The sequence below is a fragment of the Rattus norvegicus genome, chromosome 19, assembly GCF_021556685.1.
Source record: "Rattus norvegicus strain SHRSP/BbbUtx chromosome 19, alternate assembly SHRSP_T2T, whole genome shotgun sequence".
Taxonomy (NCBI): Eukaryota; Metazoa; Chordata; class Mammalia; order Rodentia; family Muridae; genus Rattus; species Rattus norvegicus.
The window spans coordinates 12,051,235-12,072,238 of NC_141552.1; the positions used below are offsets into that span (position 1 = coordinate 12,051,235).

The 21,004-nt window shown below is 46.1% G+C and overlaps 1 protein-coding gene and 1 pseudogene across 4 annotated transcripts in view; one reads left to right on the forward strand and one right to left on the reverse strand.

Annotated features, from left to right (window-relative positions):
• Large1 (LARGE xylosyl- and glucuronyltransferase 1) overlaps positions 1-21,004 on the reverse strand; it is a 452,006-nt gene that overhangs the window by 393,021 nt on the left and 37,981 nt on the right. Inside the window, exons 1-2 of one of the 4 annotated variants that reach the window (XM_087594787.1) lie at positions 15,419-15,552; positions 4,249-4,349 (exon numbers count right to left, since the gene is read on the reverse strand). The gene's annotated coding sequence lies outside the window, so the exon portion shown is untranslated. 4 annotated transcript variants of the gene reach the window in all.
• On the forward strand, positions 443-4,596 carry LOC147998799 (large ribosomal subunit protein eL13 pseudogene; annotated as a pseudogene).

The window sequence follows — 21,004 nt, forward strand, 5'->3', positions numbered from 1 at the left end:
TTTAGGAAGTGGGTAAGGGGCATTAGTAATAAGGACAGCCAGTCAGGTTCACAGAGAAGACATCTCAAGAGTGTTCCAAATACAGACACTGACCAGAGAGTAGAAGAGGAGGCATCTCCCAGGGGCACAAGTATATTTGGAAATGTTTACCTCCCAGATAGCTACACACCCCTCCAGGGAAAGAGAAAGAATTGTTTCCAACAGAATGAGCTAGGAGACAGATCTAAGGAGCCACTACCTCCCTGGGAACTTAGTAGGTCTAAACTAAAAGGCTGAGAGGAAGCTTGGTGATCTCCCTGACTCCAAGGAGTAATAACAGAATAATCTATTGGATGTCACCAAACAGTACCAGTCACAGAGAGAAAATCCTTCAGAACTTCACACTGAACCCATTTCCAAGTCCAGGTCAAAACGTGACTCATGGGAAGCACAGAACAGAGCCATGAGCTTGGAGCGGGCTGGCATTTCTACTGTAAGAGCGGGCAAGGTCTCTTACATAGGCAAACAATGATGACTTGCAAAGGTTTCTGTGTGGATTTCAGAAAACAGAACTGAGAACACTTTACACTTTACCTGGCCACACACAGGCTGTACAGGCAGCTTGTGTCTCAACTTGCTTTTGGTATTTTACTTGCTTTTGTGGTGTTAGGGATCAAACCAAGGGCCTCGTGGATACTAACCAAGTGTTCTCGATAGCGGTATATTTCTTTCATATTGCTTTCATGTAGAGCCAGATTTGGACGCCCAGTGTCTTCTTCAATCTCTCTCCAACATACTTTTTGAGACAGGGTTGTTTGCTGAGTACAGAGCTCACCACTAACTGGTCGACCAGCAAGCTCTACATACCTACCCACCTGTCTCTGGAACCCCACTAGAGTCATCATGCCCATCTTCTATGAGATCCTCAGTCCTCATACTTCCACAAGGGTAGCTACTTTATTTACTGAGCTATCTCTCAGCCCCTGAATTTGTTTCCTTAGTGCATATTGGGGGGGGGAAAGGGGGGGTCATTAGATCCCTTTAACACTAGCTGTCAGACTTTTTCCGCTGGCCCATTCTCCTGTACAGGAGGCAGTCATAGCCCCCAGTTGGAATGGCATGGTCCTGAAGCCCCACTTCCACAAGAATTGGTAGCAGCAAGTGGACACTTGATTCAACCAGCATGCAAGATCTTCAGGCACAAGGCCCGGCCAGCAAAGGCAGCCACATTGCTCCTTGTCCTGCCTCCGGTCCCATCATACCCATCGTGAGGTGCCCTACGGTTAGATACCACATCAAGGTCCAGGCTGACAGAGGCTTCAATGGAAGAACTCAGGGTGGCCGGTATCCACAAGAAAATGGCTCACACCATCGGCATCTCTGTAGACCCAAGGAGGCGAAACAAAGCCACTGAATCACTACAGGCCAACGTGCAGCGCCTGAAGGGGGGCTACCGCTCCAAACTCCTACTTTTCCCCAGGAAGCCTTCTGCCCCAAAGAAGGGAGACAGTTCTGCTGAAGAACTTAAATTGGCCACCCAGCTAACAGGACACGTGATGCCCATCCGGAATGTGTATAAAAAGGAAAAGGCCAGAGCCAGCACAGAAGAAGAAAAGAACTTAAAAGTCTTTTGCCAGTCTTCGCATGGCCCATGACAATGCCCAAGCGAAAAGAGTGAAGGAAGCTGCAGAACAAGAAAAAAATAATGCAAAACAAACAAAAAAACAAAACAAAACAAAAAAACCTAGCTGTCAGATGAGCCGCTATGTCACTATCTGTATTCTTCCATCCTCCAACTGTTTTGCCAAGAGCAAGCAGAAAAAAAGCTAAAGACACATCTTAAAGTCAGGTTCAGAGGGCAGAGTACAGAGACCTCTGGGAGAGAGGATGTGTACGCTCACACTTGCCCTTGATTCCAAGATGGCTGCCAGAAGAAGTATGGGCTCCTCATAGGCAGCAGAAAACCCACTATGAGCTTTCGCTATCCAGCTAGCAAGGAGACCCCAAAAGGCTAGAACTCAGAAGATATAAGCAATAAATATCCCCACAGGACACACGGTCACAGGAAATGTGGTCGGGGGCACGGGAAGCTGAACTAAACATGTATCCAGGGGAAAGTGAGAAAGAAACACCTATTTAAATCTTTCCCAGAGTGATTAAGAGCTAAGTGTCAGACATTAGGACTCAGGGCTCTCCCAGACAAACAAAAAGCTTATTTTAAATAGAAATTGATGATTGATCGGGTCAGAAGGCAACTCTGGCCAATCGAATGGCAGATCTCGCCTTTGCTGCTATAAAACCACTTACTTTCACCGTGCCTGGGAAGCAGCCACTTGTCACATCCTGGGCATGAAAAAGTATGCCAGCTTCTAGAGAGCTGACTTTGTAAACTCACACCTAGGCCGCAGTACCGAGGCTGGATGACTGTGCATGCTGCTTTGAGAATAGTGCCTCTGGAGCCTATGAGAACCAGGCCACTGTCAGAACCTCTGGCATTAAGGAAAACACATTTTGGCAAGATAAAACACAAAACAGGCTAAAGGTTTAACCTTCTCCTGTGGTCTCTAATAGTACAAACTGAACTCCTCTTCCCCAAAAGGCTTCTGGAAGTTGTGGGACTCAGAAAGACTGCCTAAGTCAGAGGTTCATATCCACCTCAGGCCTCATAGGAGCCATGTTAGCGTCCTTGACCTGGTGCAGCTCAGACAGGACCAGGCTCCTAAGGCATATCAAACTTCAGGTTTGGGGGGTCTAAAAGGTGTAGACTTTGTTCATTCTACAGATGACAGACTTAGCTCAGGGCACTGGAGAGATGTCCCAGCACATTCGGTGAGGCAGGGCTGGAATGAAATTCCTGGTAGAATAGGTTAGATATGAAATCTACTCAATGGCCCACGTGTTAAAGGCTGTGATCTCCAGCTGGCAGAAGAGTGTGGAACCTTTAGGACTTAGAGCCCAGTAGACTAAAGTTAGGTAACCTGATACATGCCCTTGAAGTTGGGCTGTTGAGACTACGGCCTCTCCAAGTCTCTTGCTTTTGATTTCCAGCTGCCATGAGGTAGAGAGTTATTCCACTCGGCACTCACACTGCCATGTGACACATGAGCAGACAGACAAGAAGCAACAGGTAACAACTGACCTTGGGCTTTTCATCGCTATAAGGCGGTTGGCTTAGATATTGCATCACAGTAAAAGCTAAGAATCAGGAGCATCCAAATGTTGCAAGCCCTGATCCACACGCACGCTGACAAGTCCAGGGGATGCAGAGACCCAACAGCAAAGCCCTCGGAAAACCCAAGAGAAAAGATACTGACAGTTGAGTATCAGATCCTGTAAGATCCTCAACCAACATTCCTAGAACTTTCTTCAATGGACTCTTTACAAAGTATAGTCTCTGAGGCTAGAGAGATGCTTCAGTATGTACTTAAGAGCTCCTGCTGCTCTTGCAAAGATTCATTCCCAGTGCCCACATCAAGCTGCTCACAAACCACCTATAACTCTAGCTCCAAGGGACCTGACGTGGTCTTCTGGTCTCTGCAGGCACTGCCATGCATATAACGTATGTGCATACGCACGTACATAAAAGTATCACCTCTTGTATATTGTTGCCTGTATTTGTTCTTGGCTATGGTAGTTTGGATAAAAATGGTGTTGGAGTAGATGTGGCATTTCTGGAGGCAGTGAGTCGGGCGGTGGGGGGCAGGCTGTGAGGTCTAAACTGCTCATGCTAGGTCTGGTACAACATTCACTCCGTGCTGCCTGCGGAACCTGATGTAGAACTTTCAGCTGAGATGTAGCACCATGTCTGCCTGAATGCCACCATGTGTCCCACCGTGAGGATGAAGGACTAAATCTCTGAGCTGTAAGCCAGCTCAAATTAAACGCTTTCCTTCAGGAGAGTTCCCTTGGGCAATGGTGTTTAGTCACAAAAACAAAACCCTAAGACACTGATTCTTGGGGGAAAAAACCTTCAAAGTAAAGTAAGTGTCAGGCAGACTGGGGTTTTCACACTCACTTGGTCTACACTCATTTGTAAAACATGCAAGATGCAGTGAGAAGATGGAAACCATCACCCTCAGTGATCCATGAAGGACACACAAGTCAATCTAGGAATGAAAATCAAATATTCTATCTGTATTATGCTTATGACAGAACTAATTCTGGCTTTAAAGGAGTGGAAATCTTGTCATGCAGTATCCTATGGATGAGTCTGTAGGACCATATACTAAGTGAAAGCAGCCGATTACCAAAGGACACATATTAACTGACCTCAGTCATATGGGATACTTCTAGTAGTCGAACCACAGGGGACGGCAGTTGCCAGAGGCCGAAGGAAGGGGAGAGTGTTTAACGGGCATAGCGTCTCAATTCTGCAAGATCAAAAGAGTTCTTGAAATTGAGGGCACAGCAGTGTGAATTACTTAACACTTCTTAATCGCACAATTAAAAATGGTTAAGATGGCATATTCTTTATTACGGATGAATTTCAGAAAGCATTTTAAGCCAACGAAATTACGACTAACCTTGGCACTTAAAAAAATCATTGTTATGATAATGTACATGACTCAGATAAATGTGTATCCCTTTATCCACCTTCAGGATAAGAAGAAAGGGTGAGGACAGGGCTGAGAAACGTCTCCGTGGTAAAGATCACTGGCTGTTTTTGCAGTTAACCTGGATTTGGTTCCCAGTATCCATGTGGGAGCCCATAACCATCCACAACTTAAGTTCCTGTGGATCAGACCTCTTCTGGCCTCCACTGGTACCAGGCATGCATGTGGCAGACATCCTTCAAAAGACTTAAAAGTAATAAATAAAGGAGTACTAAGGGTTCCTTTTGCTGGGACCCAGAGACATACAGCTCCAATGACACAATTCTCTAAGTCATGGACCCTGGAGTCCCAGTGTCCTAATCCTAATAAATCAGCTGCTCTATGGGTAAGCAAAAGCCACTTAACTTCTCTGGTATGCGCTGTCCTAAGCTGTTCAGTGGACAGCAGAACCACAAACTTCAGAGAGAACGGCATCCTTGAGAGAGCGGTGTGAGAAGGAGCTCACTGCTCTGACGGCGCTGTTCCAACTCACTGCTGTCCCCAACAGCTGGAAAGGCTCATCCATCGGGACAAGTGGCCCCATAAACTCTGTCCGACCACAGCTCTCACAGGTCTGCTACATAGAACCCATGGGCACGGCCCACGCCCACGCACATGCTGCAAGGAATCTAGGGTGTGAGGCCCACTCTTCCAGAAGTTCTCTGGAGACTTTGTCTCAGAAGCTGAAGATGAGGTGCCCTAGCCCCCCCAACAGCATCTCTCCAGCAGCAATGACCTGATCCACCTTTCCCATCTCCTCTCCTCCCACAATCCTCACTCCCTTCTGCACGGTGAGGAAAGGTCAGGAACCACAGCCCCCTCTTGGTACTACTGTCATTTAGATCTGCAAAGAGAGGACATCTAACTATATCACCTTGGCAGCTTTGCACAGCTACTGCCTGGGCCAAGGGTGCCAACCTTCTCCACCTTCCAAGCTGCCAAAAGGGACTGAGGCCTATTCCCACTCTAAACTCACACACACACACACACACACACACACACACACAGAGAGAGAGAGAGAGAGAGAGAGAGAGAGAGAGAGAAAGACAGACAGACACACAGAGAGAGAGACACACACACAGACAGACACACACACAGAGACAGACAGACAGACACAGACACACAGAGAGACAGACACACAGAGAGAGACACAGAGAGAGAGAGATAGACAGACAGACACAGAGAGAGACAGACACACACAGAGAGACAGACACACACAGAGAGACAGACACACACACAGAGACAGACAGACAGATAGACACACACAGAGAGACAGACAGACAGAAAGACAGACAGACAGACACACACACACACACCACACAGAGAGAGACAGACAGACACACAGAGAGACAGACAGACAGAGAGAGAGACAGAGAGACAGACACACAGACACACAGACACACAGACACACACACACACACACACACACACCCTACAATTCACCTGCAAATGCACAGGGAATCCGCTCTAACGAATGAATGAGAGCATACTGTCACAGAACGGGTCTAATCTGGATTTGGATCAGCTGGGCAATCTGAGACCTCTCACCTGCAGAACTCGGAGCCCCTCTAGACATCTTCTACCTCAGGCTTGATGCCATTCTCAGACCCTCCTCACACTTGTTCTGGCTCCTAAGTTCTTGCACCAGCCAATAAATGTTTGCCTGCTGCATCCCTTAAACCAGGTCCTCCCTAATTGAGAAGGTAATGAAAAGAGCAATCATGCCTATAAATAGCACCAGAGAGACTTCAGTGAAACCATTTCCATGCAGTCACAAGTCCTCTGACTTCCATGAGTTCATTCTGAGTGGAGGAGGTGAAGGGCCATGCACCATGAGACGGTATCACTGGGAGGCCACAGCAGAGAGCGTGTAACATCACACAAAACAAAGGAAGACTCTCCTCACTGTGCCTAGGGGCATGCTGGGAAGACGCATACCATCTCTGAGGAAAGACCCTCTCACCACATCAAGAACAATCCCAGAGCATTCCCCGGGGAAGTGGGTTTACAGTATCCCCAGAGCAGTAGCCCAAGAAGGCTCTGTCCTTGAGTAATACAAGTGTACGTTTTCTTCCTCTTTTTCCAGTACTGAAATTGGGATCCTCCTGTGCGGCTGTGTCATGCTTCGTCTTGATGCAGTAATCGCCACCACGGCCATGGGAGACGAAGCTGGATACCAGGAAAGACAGTGTTGAGCCAGAGGCCAGATTTCAGCTCAATCTGACATTTTTGGTGATCACGTGGTATTACGTCTCCACTTCTTGTTACAAAGCGAAGCTCTTTTTCATTAATTTGGTAAGTCTATTTATGAATGAAGGCCTGTACAAGGTCAAAATTAGCAGAAATAAACATACACAAGATGTCATCGATGAATAATGTTCCTTTACGGCAAATGTGTACTGGAGGGACCATGGATTTATTATTTACCATATGCCATTATGCCAGGGCATTTCCTGACTAATCTGTTTTAATCCTCATTATGCCACAAGTGTGTGTGTGTGTGTGTGTGTGTGTAAGAATGAATCCATGACCTTATGCATACTAGGCAAGCACCCTCCTCTGAGTTCCAAACCTAACCCTTGATTTTGTTCTTAGCGTTTTTGTTTGTTTGCTATGTAGCCTAGGCTGGCCTCGAATTCACCCCCCTCCCACTCATTCTGAGATTAAAAGTGAACACTACTCAGGCTTAGCAAGACATAATCATCCTCGCCATCCTCTCATTATTATTGTTGGTTTATAGAAGACCAATGTGAGACACATCAGTCCATGAGCTCGCCCAAGTAGGGGAGCAAATAGACGCACTTTTTTTTTTTTTAATTTCAAGAGTTAAGTTACTGCTCCAAGTTCTCCATAGCGCATGGTGGCACAGGAACAACACGGATATTAAAGATCAAGTCTCACTCATCCGGCCCAATGCTGCTTCAACGAAAGCTGAGCAGCTATGTCAGTCTCCCCTGTTCCTTTCTAAAGTAAGATTAGCATAACCTCACTGGGTCAACTAAGACAGCAAGGTACGTGTTGCAGAGTACGCTATGCTGCCTTCTCTCGGTGCCTGCTGATCTCCCACCAGCACTTGCTTCAAAGTAGCACTTTGACCATGCCTGGATAGGATATCACCTTTTATAAAAGACTTGAGTCCAGTGATATTTAAGAAATAAGAGGCTGGTTTTATTTTCTTTTTCAGAAAAAAAAAAAAGCTTTCTAAAGGTTGAAAATCATGGGTCCTGAACTTGAAGACATCAGAAGCACCCTAGGGTTCTAAGGCATCAAGAAAATCTCTGCCATGCTCATACCTGACAGCAGCTTGGCTCAAAGACAAAGTAAATATGTGGCCTCCAATTGTCAATTCAAGGTGAGTGTCTCCACGTCTCCGGTGGGGCATGTGCATAGGTAATGGGCAGTGTCTGGCTTCAGCAAGCCTTGTAGCTTCCCTTGATTCTCACACTACCTGGTTACTGTCTGCAGGATTAACAGATGCAGAAAGAAGAAAGCTGAGAACACAGAAAGATAGGGAACTCTTCAGCTCAGATGACCCTTCAAGCCTTGTTTCAAGCTCCTTATGTGTGAACCAGAGTTCCCTTCTAGCTCAGCATGCTTGATCCTCTGCCAATGTCTACAACGAATCCAAGGTCCGAGGAGGACTTGGAGGGCCCTATTCTCCGGAGAGATACAATAAAGATTCAATGAACACAATGAAATAGCCCATGTTAGATACTAACATGAGCAAGAGGGGAAGCAGGAAAGTAAACACTGACTGTCTGTCTGTTGCTAGTGAAAGCTGCAAGGGTGTGATGACATTGGCTTTAAAGTCCAGAACATCCAAAGCTCTCCACGCTGTTTCGGAAATGCATACCTACTATGTGAGTGCCTTAGGGAAAGGCTGGGAACTCTCTGAGGATAAGGACAAAGCCTTTCCATTACAGTAGCTTCCATGCCACATACAGATTAGAGGCTCAAAAACTACACACACCAACATGTGAATACTAGGTAAGTGAATGGACAGTCTAGTAGACGATGTGGGCAGATGGGTGGATGGGTGGGTGGGGAAAATGTAAACTCAAATCTGCCTTTGAAAGTTAAATGCTTTGAATTGGGATGAGGAAAGGACATGAGGATTTAACCAGTCAAATCTAGGGCTTTTTCCCAGAAGCTCTTGACTGTATCACCCCTTACATACTCACATAATCTAAAGTATCCCTATCCTACATTCTCTGAACCAGAAGTCTTATCTAAATTTGGGCTGTGCTTACCTGGGGCTCGTTCTTTGGGCCCATCTCTCTGGGGTTTTCCTACCATGTAACTCTCTTGATTATTTTCGCCCAACTCTGCTCCTAACGTGAATTCCTGACCCTCCCTCCTGTCACTTCAAGGCTTCTAAATGATCCGTGTTTACTGCATAAGTATCACACAGACCACAGAACACACTGGAGGCAAGTGCTACTGACTGGGTATAAACTGCTTCCCACCTCCACGCAGGAGTACGGTTTCTCTGCTTTCTACTCTGCAACCGGGTCCACAATGAAACTCACCCACATTTAAACCCAACTCAAGAGAGGAACTGCTAATATCGTCAAACCCTCAAGATCCAAGAGTTTGTTCTACCCAGTGAGACTGCAGGACAATACAATTTAACCTTCTCTTCGTCCCACCCTACCCTTAAAATAATTTCAACCATTACACAACGTTCATTCTGTTTCATTTGTCTGGAGACATGACAGAACATCCTGTGAAGGATATTGGGTTTTGTTTTGTTTTGTTTTTCAAAGTGACATTGACATAACTTCACCTCATGGTAATAAGTGTGTTTAACCTAAATGAGTCATTCGGTGGAGACAGTGAGTTTGCAAATTGCACGTGGCTTGACCCCTTCAGGAAGATAAGGGAGAGGGGAGAGAGAGGCATTCTGTTGGTAGCTGACAAACATTTAGAACAATGAGATCTTGTTTTTTACAGCAGGATCCATCCTTGTGCATATGGAAAACAGGGAAACAAGGAGCTGATTAAAAACTCTAAGGTCACTTCTCCCTGGGCGAGAACCTAGCCACAGAACTTCTTGCTGTAAGATATAGGATAGGTCATCTACAGGGTAGACGAGATAGCCTGGTCTTTGTTAATTCACCTAGGGCTTTAAGGATAAAATCATTCCATACATGTCTCTGGGTGGATCCAGAACTTGCCACAGCAGTTATTACTACTTAGAGAGAGCCTTGTAGAGACTGGTACTGTCATATACGGGAGTACTAGTCAGACATGACTTCTGAAACTTAATTTAAATGAAATTTATAACTTAGTTCCTCCTTAGCCAAGCTTCCTTGCACAGGTATACTAATTACCCATGGCTGGTGGCTCCTGGAGCAGAGACCACATAGATAGGGCCTTTCCAGCACACAGATGCTCTACTAGAAAACACTGTTTCAGAAATAAAGAAGTGGCCTGAATTAGAGATGTGTGACTTATGTCTCACTTTCCTTGTCTGTAAAAAGAAAGAATAATTGTAACCGAATTATTCAATTCTATTGAGTGTTATCTGCTGTGTAAGTGTTGAGACCAGCTTATAATAACGATAAACATGCACTAGATGGTAGCCTAGGAACAAACACATGGGAAAGTACAAGAAGGGCAAACAAGAGGATTGTGAAAAAGTACTTTCTGTGGAGTCAAGCGCACAGCTTGCGGTTGGCTCATTCTCCGTTATATATTAAGAACATCAACAATGTAGTAGGCACTTTTCTGTGTAGCAGAAAGAGAAATGTGAACAAGAGCTCTGTCCTCATGAACATATGGTCAGAATAAAGATGCTACCCGTGCTAATGCAACCATATCAGCAACACACATATTCCTCTACCCACTAATGCCCCAGCAATGGAAAGTGAAGTTAAGAAGTAAGGCTACCTACGAGGACGTGCATACCGAAAGGGTGCTATCATGGATGGGTAGATGGACAGAGGAACAGACAGACAAACAGATGAGAACAGGCTTCCAAATACTAAAGCAGTGAGCCGGACTCTGGATGGATGCAGGACCAAGTACCCCTAGCAAGTGGATATGGCTAAACTGGGGCCCTGTTACCAATCAACACTAATAAATGATCATAAAGCAGTCAACAAATAATATCACATATAACATTTCATCACTGAATATAGAATTCTTACAATCCTAACGACTGGAATATAAGTGGCCTTCACATGCATGCCCTCTGGCTTACATTCTGGGCTCTGCTCTGACTCACCCTGCCAGCTGGGGCTGCTCCCAAGGCTGAAGAACAAACCCCCTTATACTGGCCTGAACACACACATATATCCCACAACCCAGTAAGCCAGGTCCCAGGCTCTCTTACAGCTTGAGTGGCATAGTCTAGGCATTAGAAAGACCTTTGCCAGGAAGCACGTGTCCCAACCACTTTTCTTCCTTCCAAAATCTAAAGCTCGTGGATCTATAAGGACCTTTGAATCATACCACCACATGGTAGATGGCACCATTTTAAAGCAAATGTGAGTGGAAGCCAGAGGGGTTCAAGGGCCAGGCTTGTTGTTAGAAAATAACCAACTCTCAGAAGAACTCACTTGCTCTGCATGAGACTCACATTAGTCCTTTCTGAAGACAGCACCCCAAGTGCACAGCATGCTTCACTAGGTCCACTCCTGAAGGTTGCCTCATGCTAAAGAGCAAATATCTGGAGCACAAACCCTTGGGAGTCACAAACAAACCATATCCAAATCACAGTAGGCCCAAGAATTTGAAGTCAGCACACATTTGATGCATGCTGAGATAAAAGGACAAGAGATATATTTCAAGGTCTCGGTTCTAGCACAACCTAGTTATCTGGTCGACCTGTTCTTTACTCACCTTCAATCAGTCATAGAGCCCCAGCCCAATCTTCACACCCTCTTTGCAGTCTCCTGCATCCACTTTTCTAGATTCACTACAACTACATTTCTTCTCATCCTACTTAAAGAGCACGGTATATATGGGAATACAGTACAAGAATTAACCACCTCTTTCATGCATAATATCTTGCTTCCAAATAGTTACCCAGGATAGTCACTCATTATAGATTTAAGTGTCTGGAGAACTCCGCCTTGGAGTCCGAGGAACTGAGCAGGGAACCCATGTTTACCAAAATAAATAATCAAAGATGAAGGTCTTAAATATTAATGCTAATATCGTGCTTCAAATGACACAGAATTAGATGACGTCTGAAGTTTTTTTGTTTTTTTTTTTTTTCTCTGTCTGATAGTCTACGGGGTTCCTGCTAGGCTGAAAACACAGGGTTATTTCCTAAGTGACCTGAAACCATCATCTTACACATCTTCCCTCACCTACTGTACCCAACATCCTCCATGTCGTAGACTCCCCTTGCAGAAACCCTTCATAGAATGCCTTTACTAGAGCCACAAGCTATTCTCTCATATATCAAATCAAGTCTTCCCCCAATTTAAAATAGAAAATGTATATTTTGGCTGCCTCAGGCCCTGAGTTGGGTAAAACAGAAATCAACAATTTTATCAAATTCCCTGCGCTGTGTTATTTTACTCATGAATATTGATAGCATGCTCGGTACATACGTGACAATGACCCTGACTGACTCTCAAAGGCACAAAAATGGTTTCTGGATCTTCAAAATATATGAGTCAACCTCAGAATTAAAGATGCTGCCACCGACCGTGAACAGGGTTGTGGAGAATGCCAGGGACTCAGGACAAGAGTAAGGATTCCAGAGATGGAGACAGGGGATGCAGTGTCAGGAACTGACTCCAAAATTGGCAAAATTTAGACAAGACAAATAAAAGGGGAAAGCAAGAAGAACCCCTTCTTTCTGATCGAGGCTTACCTTTCCAGTTATCTCCTCAGATATCTCCCTTTGTAGTTCAGACTGGTCTAGAACTCACTGTGTAACCCAGGCCGGCCTGCAACTCATAGCAGTCCTTCTGTCTCATCCTACTGAAATCTGGGACTAGGCACGCACATTCACGCTTAGCTAGAGCTGACCTTTTTGACCCACTTAAGATCCCTGCATGTCCGCCCTAGTTCCAGTGGTCCCTGGGCAACTCTATGCTCAATCTAAGCCTTCAGCCAGCTTATGTTCCTGATTCCCTGGGCGCTGGCCCGAACAGCACTCTCTGGGTTGGTATTAAGTATGGCAGAGCTAAAATTAGGGCTGTTTCCATAGATATCTACACTTCTCTGGGGCAAATCTGCTTGGCTCCCAAGTGGAATGAAAGTCATGTTTCCATTCTGATTGCAAAGTAACCCTAGAATCTGGGAAGCCCAAACCAACTCATGTGTACAGTGCTTTGGAACCTTCCTGACACCTCGGGCTCCTACCTGTGCAACCAACTGCCAAGGTGCCCGTGAAGAGCCACAAAACATCAGACAAGAAAAGCAAGGAAGGACACAACAACCTGGCCCATGGCTAGACTGACATGTGCCACCAGCACTTCAACATGCGTGGGTCGTATTAGAAAAAGGGAATGTTCTTCTACCTTATTCCAGAAACAGGAAGACTAAGCAACCCACTCACATGCAATCCATCATATCATCCAAAGCTAAGAGTTAGACATGATCAGAAAAACATCCCAGGACCTCACCCCACCCCCCAGCCAAAGGTGTGGATGGAAGGACACCAGTTTACCTAACAATGATTGCTACGGCTTCCTTCTAGACTCTGGGGTCACACTTTCAGCACACGATCTCTATACCCAAGTTAAGAGTTCAGATGTGCATCCCCAAAGTAAACACGTCATGGTGCCAACCACTAGAGCTCCAGAATTCTAACTTATTTGGGAACAGGATACTGCAAATATAATTCAGGTGAGGTGTACTGAGGTACGATAGACCCTTGGCTCACATGGCTGGTGGTCTAAGAAAACAGCAGGTATGAAGGGACACATGGGGATAAAAGGTTGAGGGGAAGCCAACGATGCTTCCATTAGCCAAGGAGCATCAAGAACAGCATTAAGACACTAGATGCTAGGACCTTTGGTGGCCCTGACAACTCACTGAGCTTCACATTCCTAGCCTCTTCACTGGGGAGACAATAGATGTTCATGGGTCTGAGCCACCCATTTTGTAGCACTATTAAGTCCAGTCCTAGGAGACTCACAGTCCTTGTTACAATGTCATGTGATACATCTACGTTTTCCATGAGGACACCGAGTCTTCATTGACAGCAAACAGCACCAGCAGAAAATATCAATTGTAATCGTGAATGCTTTATCCATTGTAACACATGACCTCAACAACCTCCTGAGTCTGCACCGTGTTACAGGAATGGAAACTCATTCACAGAGAAGTGCCTTGCTCAGTACCATGCAGGCCGTAAATGATAAAATCTGAATTAAAATTCAGACCCGGAATCTGTATTTCTACCCAGCCGTAACTGCCTAGATCAAGAAAAGAGCGACCAAGGGAAACTTACTCTCTGGTGGTCGGCTTTCAAACAAAACCTCTCGCCTCTTTATCCATTTCCCAACAGAATGCTCTGCCCTAGGTAACCACACAAAATGACTGGATTATACAAACAACTGGTTCAAACTGAGGTGGCTTCTTCCATACATCCCATAATTTCAGCCCCAGTCCACATAGCAGCAGATATTAGAAAAAAAGAACTTGGGCTTCTACAAGGCGACAGAGGAAAACAACTCATCTCTCAGGGTGTATTTCTGTACCTTGCATCTACTTGACATTTACGGTACAGCCCTTTGTCAGGAAAGTACACAAATGACAGTCCCTGGTCACTCTGGAGGACACAGAAAGGGGCCCAGGAAGTACCAGGACTGAAGTCAGAACTAAGAAGCGGGTACAGCACAGTGAGCTAAACGGAAAATCTGCACAGGTAAGGGGTGAGGGCTTCAGAGCAGGGTTTGGAAACGTCACCCTTCATTTGCAGCTTTTCCAACACGGCCATGACACAGCATGACATAACATGACATCCTCCTACAGCACCATCTCCCCACTTCCTCCCTCGCTACTCCTTTTATCTAAACCAAGCTCTTATTTGCCAAAAGAAGCATACTCATGGAGTAGACAAAGTCAACGTTAGACTTCCGCTTTAATCTTGGCTCTATAATGAGGGACGTGGAATTAGTTGATCACCTTTAAAAATACTTAAAGAGCAGAGCTAGGGAAGTTCGCGGACAATGGGCAATGGTTCCTGGTGTTGTGGCAACTAAACCCTTCAGGGACCAGCAAATCCACTCTATTTCTCAGTCAACAAATACGAAACAAAAGCATAGGAGAAGGTGGGGAAGATCTAGAAGCATCTAGAAGAAAAAGTTTCAAATCAGACAGCCATTATCTTTTCCTACCCAGAAAGTTGCCTTGACCACCGTGAGAGCTGTGTGGCAGAGCAGAAATAAGCAAAACACTCTTTAGACTTGACCCTGCTGCCAGTGGTGACCTCATTAGGTGGCCATTTGAGCATCTGTGCCGTACAGAGTCTTTCTTAGAACATGTGAGCAGAAAGAAGGCTTAGTTCCTTGCCCAGAACAGGGCAGACATGTGATCTATGCTATCCATGGTTATTACTCATCCAATCTCCATCTAAGAGTTCAACATAGTGCCAGGAAAAATAAAGATGGCTGCCTTTCCCCTTCAGCACCGCCATCTCAAACTGCATCGCTTACATTCCTGAACCTCAGTTTCCACGTGAACGCACCCTAGATATTCGGTAAGGACGAGACGTTAAGCACAGGGCATCCAAAGACCTCGTCCAGCTCCTGCTGGGAACCGGAGGAGGATCCAGAGCAGAGTGAAGGATACAGGGTCAGGAGCTGACTGACCCGGCTAAGCAAATGAGTCTCTTCCATGAAAGTCAAACTGTTTTAACAGAAAGCTGGCCCACTCACCTCTGCCCCAGGTGCTCAGGGAAGCATGAAGACCCTTAAGGAAAGGGACTTGGCCACCTTTCTCAGCCAAGAGGACAAGATACAGAGAATCCACACTGCCGGAGTGCTGCTGCCGGCTTGACTTTATGTTTAGTGTCATTATTCCTGCCCTGTCCACAAAAAGCCCTTGGATCAGCCTGAGCACTTCTTTTTTTAACTCCTCCAGCACTCCATGGAGGCACGCCTAGATGAGTTGAGCATGAGCTCTCCCCAGACAAGAGAGACACATGGTGGAGTTTTATTTGTGTCAACTTTTCTCAGTAGCATCAAAGGGAACACTGGGCTGGAAGGGCACTAACAGATGCATCTCTACCTGAGGACCTGGCTGGGGAGCTGGCCTACCTACCTGAGGACCTGGCTGGGGAGCTGGCCTACCTACCTGAGGACCTGGCTGGGAAGCTGGCCTACCTACCTGAGGACCTGGCTGGGGAGCTGGCCTACCTACCTGAGGACCTGGCTGGGGAGCTGGCATGTAGAAGGTACTGATAATCTGGGTCTCAGCTAGGGAATCTCACCCACAGAGTCCTTCAGGGGGTGGTAAGGAAAGCATGGCGGCATGTACATGAGGTGGGGGTGGTCAAGACACAGAGTGAGATGTAAGCGGATGCTCTGCTCACTTCCTACCCTTTAGTCAGTCCAGGATGTCAACTCATGAACGCTGCTGCCTGTACTCAGGATGGGTCTTTCCAACACAATTAAGCTATTCACAGTAATCCCTCACTGATAGGCTCAGACGTCTATGTCCTAGGTGATTCAAAATCCTCCCGGGGTTGACCATCAATATTAATTACAACAGGGAGTCTTCCTGATAGAAACATGCTCTTTAGCTGAGAAACTGTGGGCAAGCCCCAAATGGTCCTGCCACCACACACAGGAAAGCCTAAAGTCAAGTGCCTCTGGTTCAAATCCTAGCTCAGCTTCCTACCAGCTGTGGCGGTCCGGAGCAGGAACTTAGCCTGTCTGTACCTCAACCTCTCTGTCTGAAAACCATGAATAGTAAAGTACCTTCTGATCCTGAATCTTCCAGAATCTACAGGCAGCTGTACTGCAGTTTTATGAATGCTTAATGGGCATCAAACCTTCGATGGGCTGTTGTAAGTGCTTTACTCTGAACGGTGAACACGACCTGAACATATTCAGACCGTAGTGACCCCCATTCCGCTCAGGATCAGAGAAGTTGAGCATCTTATCCAAACCCACCCAGCTAAGCAGAGCACGCAGGACTTCCTTCCTCTGCAGTCCAAGAAAAAAGCCCCAGCAGTTTCCGCTAGGATGCTGATGCCATGCCCTGAGGCCAGCACAGGGAGAGCTATGCATCCTGTAGCTGGGATCATAGCAATAAACTACACTGGCTTTGTTTATGAGAATCCCTGTTTCCAGAAAGGAGGTCTTATTTGGTATTTGAAGAGTTAAGTTCCAGTCCCAGGGCTGTGGAGTCTTCTGTCCTGCTTGAGCTTCTTTCTGCCCACTCCCGCCCCCATCACTCTGATGAAAGAGGAGGAATGAGGGAGCTGATCCCAGCTCTGAGACAACTGCAATCTCTGGACCAAAGAGGTCGGGAAGATCTCCATCCCAAAATTGTTATCAAAGCACTCTATGGCCTGGGGCAAAATGCTGAATATCAGCCAACACCTATCCTTGCCTGGGGAATTATGGAAACAGAGGGCCACACCACAGAGAGCAAAGATCCTCAGCCTGACAACATATGTCACCTCAACCACCCAAAAGGACTCTGGAGTTGAGGGAGGCTGTCCTCTTAGTGACCGGGACTGATGTATCCTCTGAGCACTGAAAATCCAAAGCCACACAGCAGCACTCGGTCTCCGTCAGGCCTGCAGCAAGCAGGTGACCAGAAACTTGAGCTGGCGTGGGGTGGTACACAGCACTTTGGTGGGAGAGAGATGTTGGCTTGGTTTACCTGAAGACATCCCCTGCCAATGCCCCACAGCATTTGGCATCAGCAAACAGAAGAAAAAACCCTGCAATGAAGTTTCCTGCTCTGAAGTTTCCTGTGGCTCCTACTGAGGCTGAGGTCTGCTGGAAACTCTGGCATGTGAAACCTGGCCATCAGTCCTGGGCCAAGAGCCTGCTTGCCCCTGGTTTTCAGGTGCAATGGTTGGTTCCATACGGCTCTACAGCGACCTCTCCGAGACACTGCTCAACCTGGAACTGCAAACGAATGTAATAAAAGAAAATATCTCCAATAGTGAGATACACAGGCTTAAGGTACCTCTCCCATTCTCCAATTCGGACCTCACGAGCTCTGTGATTCTTGGTTTCTCATCTTTGCCACAGACATGGGAACTAGGTTATTAACCCCAGAGTAATCAAGAATGCAAAACCCAAATAACTACATCAAAACAAAAGTCTGTTATAGATATGAATGCATCCAACATCGTTCTTTTTCACCCAAGGTCATATCCACGAGGCCACCATCCAATGGTGCAATAGTACCTGTCAACTTCCCAAGGTGCCCAAATTTTGGGATTCCAAGTATCTTCACTGACTCTACGAAGACATTCTGACTACCTACTATGTGCCAGGCGCAGACCTAGAAATGAACAACGATCAAGAGAACTTTTTATTTTTAAAAGGTTTTTTTTTTCTTTTTAATTTTTATGATCCCAAACACAGAGGACTAGGGACAGCGTATGAGGCTCTGCTTTGTGTGATGGGTGTCTGGAAGCTGCAGTGAAATTAACCCTTAAGAATTCTGCCAGGAGACTAAAGGGAAAGGCCACCCAATAACAGGCCCAACTTAGACCCATCCCATGGGCAAGCACCAACTGTTATGTCTGCAGCCAGGAGTCGAGCATAACTGTCCTCTGAGAGGCTCTACCCGGCAGCTGACTCAGACAGATGCAGACACCCACAGCCAAACAGTGGATGGAGCTTGGGGACTCTTCTGGAAGAGTAAGGAGAAGGACTAAAGCCCCTAAGGGGATAGGAACTCCACAGGAAGACCAACCTGGACCTTTGGGGCTCTCAGAGACTGAACCACCAACCAAAAAACACACACACAGGCTGGACCTAGGCCTCCTGCTCATATAGAGTGGATGTGCAGTTTGGTCTTCTGTGGATCCTAAGCAACTGTAGCAAAGGCTATCCCAAAAGCTGTTTCCTGTATGTGGGATATGTTCTTCTACCTGGGCTGCCTTGTCTGGCCTCAGTGGGAGAGGATGCATCTAGTCTCACAGAGACTTTATGTGCCAGAGTAGGAGGATACCTAGGGGAGGTGACACCTGCTAAGGGAAGGGGAGAGGGGAATGGGGGAAGGACTGTGGGAGGGGTGACTGGGAGAGGGGCAGTGAGCGTGATGTAAAGTGAATAAATAAATAATAATAGTTATAATAGTAATAATAATGATGATGATGATAATAATAATGATGATGATGATGATGATGATAATAATAATAATAATAATAATAATAATAATAATAGAATGCTGCCACATATGGTGGGCCATGCCTTTAATCCTAGCACTTGAGAGGCAGAGGCAGGTGGGAATAATAATAATAATAATAATAATAATAATAATAATAGAATGCTGCCACATATGGTGGGCCATGCCTTTAATCCTAGCACTTGAGAGGCAGAGGCAGGTGGGAATAATAATAATAATAATAATAATAATAATAATAATAATAATAATAATAGAATGCTGCCACATATGGTGGGCCATGCCTTTAATCCTAGCACTTGAGAGGCAGAGGCAGGTGGGACTCTTTTGAGTTTGAGCCAGCCTAGTCTACGGAGTGAGTTCCAGGACAGCCGGGCCTAAACAAAAAACCTTTGTCTCAAAAAACAAAACAAAACAAAAACTGCAAGGATTAACTATTGCAGATAATCCCATGGCTTTCCCACTCCAAGCACCAGAACACAAACGACCCAGTCCACGCCAAACGGAAGCTCCAAGGCTTTTCCAAGATTTTATTTTGGTCCAAGATTTTTTTATTTTTTTATTTTTATTTTTAAGGTAATCAGCAAGGCTCATGAAGATAAGATCATTCAGGTTCAAACCTCCGACTGTATGGCTCTGGGCAAGTTTCTAAGCCCCCCTGTTTCTCGTTTTCAAAGTGGAAGAAAGAATCATTAGTAGGGTTCTAAAAACATTACGCAATTAACATTTCTGATGCTTAATACGTTCTAACTAGTACTGCTTACCAATTTCTGTGAATTCCTAGGGCTGCCTCTCTTGATGTCCTCCGGTGAAATCTGCCCCAGGCATTCATGCTCCCCCAAAATCCAATGGCACAAAGTGATGGCAGCATCAGCCATTCAAAACCATATCCCTTGCAAGAAGAGAAACAGGAGGTGCTGTGATTCGCACAGGAAACATCTCTCACAAGCTTAAGTGTGTGGTCACCTGGTATCCAGGTGGTGCTGCCATTCTGAGTAGTTATGGACACTTCAGGCAATGAGAATTAGAAACAGTGTGGCATGAGCCTTGAGGGTTACTGGTCACCTCTGCTTCCAGCGTGAGCACTCTTCTTCACCACAAGCCACACTACGAGCTCTTGTCGCCATGGGTGAAGACCTGACACCATGGCTCTCCATCTTCAGCAGACGTCGTACCCCTCAAACTGTGAGCCAAGATGAACTCACTCAATCGCTCCTTCTGGGGAATCTTCTCATAGCAATGAGAGCACAAACTGGAAAGATGGGGAGGCAGGAGGAAAAAAACTCAATTTCCAAGAGAGTCACTTCAGCTTTGCCTTGGTTCCTATCAACCACACTGTTCATCGCTGCAGTGTGAACCACTAAGTAACTACGGAAACACACAGAGTCCAACCAGGGTGGACCAAACTATGTAACAAGCTAAAACATACCAGGTGTCCAAAACAGTATTAAAAAAGGCAGTGAAGATTTCTTTGCACATTTTGGTTATAACGAGATAGATGCAACACTAACAAATGAATTCCACCCATCCCTTACTTACTAATGCAAGGACTCCTGCTAAGCCGAGAACCGAGATTCCGAGAAGTCCAGACAATCGGGTTGCTACAAGGATCCCTATTCTGCCTTCTTACAATGCTAAGCTTACAGGCAGCCAATGCACCTGCTCGGCTCTTCTGGGAGCTGTGGGCACCTGAACGCCAGTCCTCCCGCTTGCTCAGCCTACTCTTTATCTTTTGACCCATCTCCCTAGCCCCTAAGACGTGCTCTTTATCCCCACTTTACAGATCAGAAAATAAACTCAGAAGAAGGAGAAGGCATCTGGTCCCCATCATCCCGTTCATCAGTGGCAGGCACAGAACTCAAGGCCAGCCTTACCTATTCCCTCCCCCTTCCCTTCCTGCCTCCCATATGGACCCCTCTGACCCCCAATACTAAGCAACCTTTAGATCTCAACAAGCCCAACAAGGCCAGGCTCAAGTTAACTATTCAATAGCCTTAGTATAGCTCTCTCCCATTTCCTAACTCCTCGCCCCGTTAGCCAGTAGTGAACCTCTCTGGCACCAACCTCTCTGAATCTGAATTTGTAGCTTTGTGCACCACGCTGTGACTGTGCGAGCGCTTTTATAAGAGAACCATGCCTTACCTCTG